A 10,113-nucleotide genomic window follows, 5' to 3' on the forward strand; every position below is an offset into this window, starting at 1 on the left:
AATGAAAACTGAACTGATTCCAAAATTAAGACAGAGGAACTAAATTAGTCAACACAATGTTGAAACAGAAGAAAATATTTGGAGGATTCTCATTACTTAATTTCAAGAGTTGCCACAAGCTACCATAAACAAGATAATGGGATATTGACAAAAGGAAGGGTACAAAAATCAATGGAAAAAAATTATAGTCCAAAACGATACAACTACATATATTGTCAATTGATTTTCAAAGAAGTCATGAAGTAAACTGAATGGAGAAAGTATAGAGTTTTCAACAAATTGTTCTGGAACATCTTGACTATATAAAAGTATATATTTTCTTCTGGGAAATATTTTCAAAACACACAATTGATGAAGGACTTACATATGGAATATATAAAGAATTTGCGAAACACAATGAAAAGATTTAAACAGACACTTCATGAAAGAAGATATATGGATTGCAAATAAGCAAATGAAAGATGCAGCTTTCTTTCCATGGCCACAGTCCAAGTTCTAAGAATGATCTGGCCACTGGCAAACTATTCCATCTGCTTTGCTTGCACCAGGTTCTTGTTGCCACATTGTTTTTAAAACACTATGGTAAGAATAATTTTTTCCCCCTCTGTTCCACTGACCCTTTCTCATGTTAAAAGATAAAACTGTTTGCATAAAAAATGACATTATTCATCATAGGTTTTATGGATTTTCAGTACTCCTGAGTAGTAAAATATAAAGTGTTTATCAGTAGTAGTATAATTTCTTGGGCTTATACTAAAGAAGTCTTAAAAATTCAAATTAAATAAAACATATCAGCATTTTCTTTCAGAAAATACATTTATTTTAATTTAAGAAAAAATCATATTTTAATTTAAGAAAAAATCAATCTCGAGTCATCCTGGTTTAAACAAACCTGATGACATCACCTGAGGAATAGTATGGTTTGGTTACATCATGACTCTGCCAGGACTTCAACAGTCACATGAGAGAGAAGGATTCATGAATGTTAATGGTAGGTGCTAAAACAAATTCTTCCTCTCCTTGATTCAAAGACGGATGATAGGAATGACAATCAAAAAACTTAGGAAATGAGGGCTCCTGGGTGGCTCAGTCGTTAAGCGTCTGCCTTCGGCTCAGGTCATGATCCCAGGTCCTGGGATCGAGTCCCACATCGGGCTCCCTGCTCTGCGGGAAGCCTGCTTCTCCCTCTCCCACTCCCCCTGCTGTGTTCCTACTCTCGCTATGTCTCTCTCTGTCAAATAAATAAATAAAAAATCTTTATAAAACTTAGGAAATGAGGAACCATGTTAGATCTAAAGCTAAATGCAATTACAGTAAGCAGTATAAATACTGCAAATTTTAACTTGAATACTATAATTTGAATACTATAACTATAACTAACTTAAATAACTTGAAATACTATAAACCTTCTAAATTACTAAAATGGGACACAAAGGAAAAGGAAAGTCTAGATTCTCCATGAAAGAAAACAATGGAGAAGATGTGGGATCAATAAAATTATAAATAAAATGACAATATTTGACTGAATATAAACAAAAATAAGTTAAAATCCTATAAAAACAAAACTACCCTCTTAAATAATCCTTGAAGAAGAACTAAAAATTGACATGAAAATACACAGGAAACAATAATGATAAAACAACTACATGGTAGGACCTATGAAATCACACTACATCATTTAATGGAAAATCCATTGCTTTATGTATTCTTGCCATTTGCAAGGATGTGGATGGAGCTAGAGTGTATTTTGCTAAGTGAAATAAATCAGTCAGAGAAAGACAAATACCATATGATTTCACTCATATGTGGAATTTAAGAAACAATACAAATGAACATAGGGGGCGGGGGGAAAAAAAAGACAGGGAAGGAACCATAAAAGAATCTTAAATATAGAGAACAAACTGAGGATCCATAGATGGGAGGAGGGTGGGGGATGTGCTGAATGGATGATGGGGATTAAGCAGGGCACGTGTTGTGATGAACACTGGGTGTTATATGTAAGTGATGAATCACTAAATTCTACTCCTGAAACCAGTATTACACTATATGCTAACTAACTAGAAGTTAATAAAAATTTGAAAAAAGAATTAAATAAAAAAAAGAAAATCCATTGCTTTAAGTCATTACTTTACCAAATAAGAAATTAAGATGAAAGAATTAAGAAATAAGGATATCTACCAGTATCTTTCACCATGTTAAAAAAATCAAAGGAAAAACTAGTCATATGACCACATCCATGAAATTACTGCAAATTTTTTTTAAAGATCTTATTTATTTATTTGAGATAGAGTGTGAGAGAGAGCAGGAGCAGGGGGGAGGGGCAGAAGGAGAGGGAGAAGCAGACGCCCCCACCCCCATCACTGAATCTGACCTGGGGCCTCTATCCATCCCAGGACCCTGAGATCATCGTCTGAGCCGAAGGCAGTGGCTAAAATGACTGAGCCACCCAGGTGCCCTGAAATTACTGCAAATTTGAAGGATCATTTTGTTACTAATTTTTTAAAAAGAATTACTAGCAATTACTTGGAATGAATCATAAGTTTTGATTTCTTCTCCTCTGCTTACTATTTTTTTTTTAATTTTCCATTTTAATTTTCTTAAATTCATTCTGTTGCATTGAAGTACCTTAGTATATTCTTTTAGGAATATACATAGTTTAAAAACTTTCTTAGTCTTTGAATGTCTAAAATATTTCTATTTTCTTAGCTCATTGAATTATTTAATATAGAATTATGAAATCAACTTATATTTTCCAAAAGAAAATTCTGTAGTTATTGCCTTGCTGTCATAAGCAATAAATTGATTACTTAAAATAATGTTGTATAAATATATTTATACTAATTAATCATTAACTGTGATTTGCTATAGAAATTTTAGATGCTATTTTGAGAATAAGGAAGTTTTCTTCTGTTCTTAGTTTGCTAAGGGTTTTACATCTCTTTAATAAATCCCATTTGGTCATGATATATATATATATATATATATATATAATACATATATATATACATTTTTTTAAGATTTTATTTATTTATTTGAGAGAGAGAATGAGAGAGAGAGAGAGCATGAGAGGGGGGAAGGTCAAAGGGAGAAGCAGACTCCCTGCTGAGCAGGGAGCCCAATGCGGGACTCCAGGATCATCACCTGAGACAAGGCAGTTGCTTAACCAACTGAGCCACCCAGGCGCTCATGATCATGATATATTTTTATATAGCTCTTGATATATTAGTATTTAAAAAAATTATTGAGGTATAATTAACATACAGTGTTATGTTAGTTTCAGGTGTACATATAATGATTCAATAATTCAATACATTATCAGTACTAATCATGATAAATGTATTCTTAATTCCATTTATCTATTTCACCCATCTCTTATCCTCCTCCCCTCAGGCAACCACCAGTTTCTTCTCTGTATTTAAATTCTGTTGTTGTTTTTCTTTTGTCTTTTTTTTCTTTGTATGTTTGCTTATTTTGTTTTTTAAATCCCCCATATAAGTGAAATCATATGGTATCTGTCTTTCTCTCTTTGACTTATTTCACTTATCTTTTCATTCATCATTATATACTCTAGGTCTATCCATGTTGTTGCAAATGGCAAGATCTCATTCTTTTTCATGACTAAAAAATATTTCATTACACACACACACACACACACACACATCCTTATCCATTCATTCCTGATGGACACTTGAGCTGCTTCCATATCTTGGCTATTGTAAATAATGCTGAAGTAAACATAGGGGTACATATATCTTTTTGAATTAGTATTTTCACTTTCTTTGGATAAATACCCAGGAGTGGAATTACTGGATCATATGATAATTTTATTTTTCATTTTAGAGGAGACTCCATACAGTTTTACACAGTGGCTGCACCAATTTGCATTCCCACCAACAGTGCACAAGGGTTCCTTTTTCTATACATCCTTGCCAACACGTGTAATTTTTTGTGTTTTTGATTTTAACAATTCTGACAGGTGTGGGGTGATATATCATTGTGGTTTTGGTTTGCAATTCCCTGATAATGAGTGATGTCAAGCATAATTTCATGTGTTTATTGGCCATTTGTATGTCTTCTTTGAAAAATATTCAGAACCTTTGTTCATTTTTAATCAGATTATTTGTGTTTGGTGTTGAGTTGTATAAGTTCTTAATATATTTTAGATATTAACCCCTTATTGGATATATCCTTTGCAAATATCTTCTCCATTCAGCAGGTTCCCTTGTCATTTTGTTGAGGTTTCTTTCACTGTGCAAAAGCTTTTTATTTTAGTGTAGTCCCAACAGTCTCCTTCTCCTTTTTTTCCTCCTGCTTGAGGAGATATATCTAGAAAAATGTTTCTATGGCTGATGTCAAAGAAATGACTCCTATGTTTTCTTCTAGGAGTTTTACAGTTTAGACTGATCTATTTTTAATTCTAGCTTCCTATAGATGTATATTTTTTTCATTCTTAAAATTTGAATTTTGGTACTAAAATTTTATAAAGATGTACCTTAATGTAGGTAGCTACACATTCTCTCTGATACTCATTGGGCCTCAACCTGATAATTTGTCTCTCTTCAAAATTAGCAAATGTTTTTCTATTATTTCTTATATCTACCTCCTTTCTCTTTTATAAACTTTTGTGACTCCTATTTGATGAGTGATGAGTTTTTTTTTACATTACCACCATTTTCTTAACTTTTCTCAAATATGTTATTTATATTTGTAATGTTGCACTGGTTTCAGGAAGAGATCTCTGGCTCAATCTTCTAGATCACTAATTTTTTTCAGCATTTTCCATTCAGCTATTCAGTCCCTTTGTTCATTTGTTTTTCTCCCTCCTCTACCTTGATTTTGATTTCCAACTCATCTAACATGTCTTTTTAGGGATGTAATATTAAGAAAGAAGTGGGGGAGACGGAGAGAGGGAGAAAGAAAAATTAAGAAAGAAAAAGAAAGAAAGAAGGAAGGAAGGAAGGAAAGAAAGAAAGAAAAAGAAAGAAGAAAGAAAGAAAGAAGAAAAGCTTTTTGAAATCAGCAACTTTCTTGAGAAAATAGTGTTATGTGTGAAAAATATTAATGATTAAGAATTGAAAAATGAGGGCGCCTGGGTGGCTTAGTTGGTTAAGCGACTGCTTTCAGCTCAGGTCATGATCCTGGAGTCCCTGAATCGAGTCCCGCATTGAGCTCCCTGCTCGGCAGGGAGCCTGCTTCTGCCTCTGACCCTCCCCCCTCTCATGTGCTCTCTCTTTCTCATTCTCTGTCTCAAATAAATAAATAAAATCTTTAAAAAAAAAAAGAATTGAAAAATGATTCTGATGAGTTTTTCTTAGAATATGAAAAATTTTAAGCATACTATAACCAATTAATTTTACTTACAATTCCATTTTAATATGTGTAAAATATAATGTATTTTTTAATTTATAATCTATGTCTAACTACCAAAATATTTTTTCTCAAAAATAGTAAATACAATTTTAAAGCAAAAGAAATAATACTGTCATATTTTAAAAAGCATAATGTCTTTGCTCTCAGTGGCAGTAGAGTAGTGGTGACTCATAGACTCAATGAAATGCTACAAAGCAAATGTCATGGTAAAGGACAGCCACATACTTACAAATATGATGTAATGTTTTGAACTTTGTAATTGAAGTGTGCTTAATTTATTAAGTAGTAATTTCTTGGCCTATATGCAAAACTAATGTTGATTATGTCTGATCCTGTAGACTTTTACTGCTATATTCAAACCATGTCAAAAGAAGTAAGTTACTTCAAGTATAGTTCAAATAGTATTAATTTTTATATAATCTGCTTACCTAAGTAAAATCATTCTATTATTCAGAAGTCTCTATTAATAGGCCATAGACTTAAGTAGGTGAATTAGAACACAAACTATTTTTGTGAGTGATAATTTGCATATGAGTGGAGACTGATATTTAGAGATGCCTTATTTTGCTTCTGATCCGTTTGTCCAGAACAGAAACATCTGTTTCAAATAAATTTTAAGAGAACCCTATGTACCCTGCAAACAGGTAAAATGTTTGATTCTAAAAAGTTTTATTGTTTCTCGGATGGTCAATTATTTGTTTGGCCCATTGTCCACAGAATGTGAAATCATCCCTAGGCTACCTCTGCTTCTTCCTTGGAAAAAGTAAGAAGCCTGCTGGAATTATAAATGTTGGGGCAGAGAAGATGACCACAGGTAAGTAGTCTTAGGTGCAAACAGGTGTTGGAACTGCATGCGGTAAAGCACCAATTCTGACACAAGGAAGAATCTTAAAAAAGATATTTTTTCAACTATTTTCAGATTGCTAAGAAATCCTGACTGGTTTCAATCTCCCTGCAGGAGCCTGAATCTGACACTAGAAATTAAATAATGGTAGAGGCATGGCCCTGTTTTACAGTCAATTTTAGTAATCGTCAACTACAGTGAAGTTCAAATATACCTAGAAGGTGAGATTTAATTGTTCAAAAATGAAGTCTGATGGCAAATAATCATCTAAGCCTGGTAACGTGGCATATTGTGTTAGATAAACAAATGAGTAGAAAAAAGTGTTAAATCTAAGAGGCAGTTCCAAATGTCATTCATAAGTAGCTTTCTATGGATTAAGGTCTCAAAGGTCTAACTTGTCTTCAAGGCTTCCTATTATAGGTAAATGTTTTCTGTTGCATCCATGTGTAAGAGGTTTGGAATATGTGTTTACTTTTATATACCTTCAGAAGATGCTAGTGACTTCTTCCATCCCTCAAGCTGCAAAATACCTCTCTGCCTTAAAACTGGGTTCCTGGGTACATTTCCTATACTCAAGCTGATTCATAGGGCCCTGTTCCCATTCTTCATCCACTTTATTTTAAGCAAAAATCCTAGAATGACACAGGTGTCTCTCATTCCCATTAACTTCCCTTTCACTTCAGAGACAGTACACCTCCTTGTCTACTAGCATCGAATATCTTTCCCACAACGGCTGTTTTCAATGCTAGCTTAGAACTGAACCAGATTTGACAAATAATTTCATGAACATGATCTCATCTTTTTTTTTTTTTTTTTTGGCTTCTTCCCAGCATCTAATATTTATGTTCAGTCATTGTTTCAGACACTCCACTTGCGGATTTTTTTTTTCATTCTCTGTTGCTTTAATTTTATGAAAAAGTTAATTACAAATCTACATTAAACTAAGCTGAATACAAAGTCTTAGTGAAGGAGGTCTGGCAATCTCCTTTAGAAGAACATGGCCACTGTCTTTTGGCCTTAAAATTTCAGGAAGGACACTTTACATGGCTTTGTGTTTGCATATGTCAGTAGCAGAGCATAGTAATAGATGCTGGCATCCATTGTCAGGTGTTCTTCAGCTACCAGAGCATCAAGTCTTTTCAGCAGATCATTTTTTTGGTAAAGACATCACTTCCACAAAGTCTCTATCCCCGGCTTTGGCTTCGGTCTTACATTTGCAGCATCATCTCCATTAAGTCACTGTCACAAAGTGTGTGTACCTGGATCCATACATTCAGCTGGAGAATAGTCAACATCACTTCATAGCCAGTTTCCTTCTCAAGTTCCAGAAGAGCAGCTGCTTCTGGGTGTGCATTAACATCTACGAGACTTGTGGGGAATTCGAGGCATTAGCCTCCCAGTGGCAGGCAGAACTGTTTTCCCAGAATAGCACATTCATCATAAACAGTTCTTTGCGGTGTGAGACAACTGCCATACCATCAACCAACTGCCCTCTCCTCACTGTGCTTTTCACAGTTGCCCAAGTTCTAGTTTTACTGGTAAAACTAGAGCTTGACCCATTTTCCTTCTGAAATTAACTCCTCTGAAATAATAGCCTGTTTGGTATTTTCAGAATTGGTTGGTTCTTGGTTTTTCATTTTCCATTTTCCAGTCTTCACCCTCCTCAGGCAAGAAGTTCATGACCAAGGTTTGGGGCAAAGACAAGGGGACTCCTTTGGGAAAGAGAATGCAAAAAGAAAGGACGAGCCCGAGGCAACAGTCTTGGAAGCCTTTCACAGCCCTGCCAAACCATTTTAGTCTTCTCTGGAATTGTAAGACAATAATTTGTGTTGTTTTAAGCCACTAAATCTGTGGTAGTTTGTTAGAAGAGCAATAGGAAACTTACGCAGATGGGAAAGGACATCTTAAGAAGAAGAATCTGCAAAATACAAAGCCCCAAAGCATGACCTTTTCAGAAATGAAGGGAGGTTTGGAATGTTTTGAGTCCACAGTCTGGTATAAGAACAGCGGAGGAAGAAATTCATACCAATTGAGATAGGTAAGGTTACTTAAAATCAGACAAAGGCCTTCTGCACTTTTAAAGCAGATTTCTACCTTATAAAATAATTCTGGCACTAATGAGTTGGAAACTCTGGAGGTATAAGACCAAGAGGTTTTTTATATTCTATACAATTTTACCATATTCTAGTCATATTAGTCCTTCACAAATGCTTAAATTAGAAGAGCACAAGAGGAAAGGTTTAGTTAAATCTAATAATGTCTTCTATCATGTTTTTTTCTTTGTTCACAATGATTCCTTATTTCATCTTCTTTTCTTATAGGAATGAGCATAAAAAATCATTACAATAAGAGTAGCAGTGTACTGTAATTTCTCCTAGGTACCTTACCATATGGTACCTGTCTCTGTTATTTAATTTAACTTGATCTGTTGAAAATCAGGCTTGTAAGGGCTCATATGTCATACTAATTAAAATGTCATATTCTTTAAAGAATCTAATTCCAAAGAGACATGCATCTTTTAATAAGAAACATTTTCATACTCTACAACTAAGAAGTAAAAATTCAAAAAGTGTCCAATGAACAAAACAAAATGCATGTTAAAATAATACTGATCATTAGGCAGATCATTTTTTGCTGATTCAAATCTTTGGTTTAATAATTCATTTGTCTAGGAAAATGCAACTGACTTTGGATGAATCCAATTAGGTATTTAGGAAAATGCAATTTGTCTACCTATAATAATAAACAACTTAAAAAATAATTCTCAGTCCCAAAGGATATGAAAGTAAAGAGCATTGATGCTCATTTAACAATAATAAAATATGAAAATTAATACAAACTTGACATATCATTTTATGCTATCTAAAGTACATTTTAAAGTTATCTAATTTAATAAATCTTGCAGTGAAAATAGTATACATATTCCACACAAGTAGGATTTATAAGCTGTATAATATAACATTTTTTCTACAATTTTGTAAAACTAATGACATTATATAGAAAAAAATCATAAGATGTTCATTCTTATTGATATTATAATTAACTTATTTTTATAATAGTCATAATTCAATAAATCATTTTTATCCCTTTTCCTATTTTAAATAAATAATTCAGTGGAAATAAAAAGTAAATTATCATAAAGATGTTAGTTAATGATACATACTAAATAAAATTTTTAAATTAAAAATGATGCAATTATCTAACATGAAAGTGTTAAATCATCATATATCAACACTGTGAACCATTATGCATACATTAAATATAATGACTATGAAGAACATATAGAAAAATATAAGTGGCTTAGTGTAGATAAAGTGGAAATATCACAATACTGTGAGCACTATGATAATAAGCTGTGTTTATGGGTACATTTTGATATGTCAAAATGAAATGTAATTGATGTGGTTAAATTGTGTTTTTTTTGTTTTTGTTTTCGTTTTTAAGTTTTCTTTTACATTTTTAGGGAGAATATTTTTTTAAGTTAATGGAATTTCATTTATAACTGAAGAAGTAATTATCTCTACAAACAATGTGAAATCCAGATTTATCTTTAAAATTCTTGTTTGAAAAATGCAGAAAACCAACAGAAAAGTTGCATTTTTAATTCTCTAAATATTTTAGGTGTGTTCTTATTTTTTGATTTAGCTTTAAATGTAGGAGTAGCTATATTAAAACAATATTTTGAAAAATTTTTTTTAAATAAATGACACTCTTGCTTTTAGGCATGGCATTATCATCTTTTTCATGATATCCAGAGATTTTTCTTCTTCCCATCAATCTTGTATATTTAATTAATACTGCTGAAATCTATAAGAAATCCCTTGGAGATCTTGGTATCCCCAGAATAGCTGACATGATAGCTGGAGGCACAGAGAAACTTGTGTGACCCGAGGTTTACT

The 10,113-nt window shown here is 32.8% G+C and overlaps 1 pseudogene; it reads right to left on the reverse strand.

Annotated features, from left to right (window-relative positions):
- Window positions 1–7,231: 7,231 nt before the first annotated feature.
- Window positions 7,232–7,851, reverse strand: LOC123835930 (ADP-sugar pyrophosphatase-like; annotated as a pseudogene).
- Between the last annotated feature and the right edge of the window lie 2,262 nt (window positions 7,852–10,113).

The sequence above is a fragment of the Mirounga angustirostris genome, unplaced genomic scaffold, assembly GCF_029215605.1.
Source record: "Mirounga angustirostris isolate CCGP_5_RB_7025 unplaced genomic scaffold, mMirAng1.0.hap1 SCAF_12, whole genome shotgun sequence".
Taxonomy (NCBI): Eukaryota; Metazoa; Chordata; class Mammalia; order Carnivora; family Phocidae; genus Mirounga; species Mirounga angustirostris.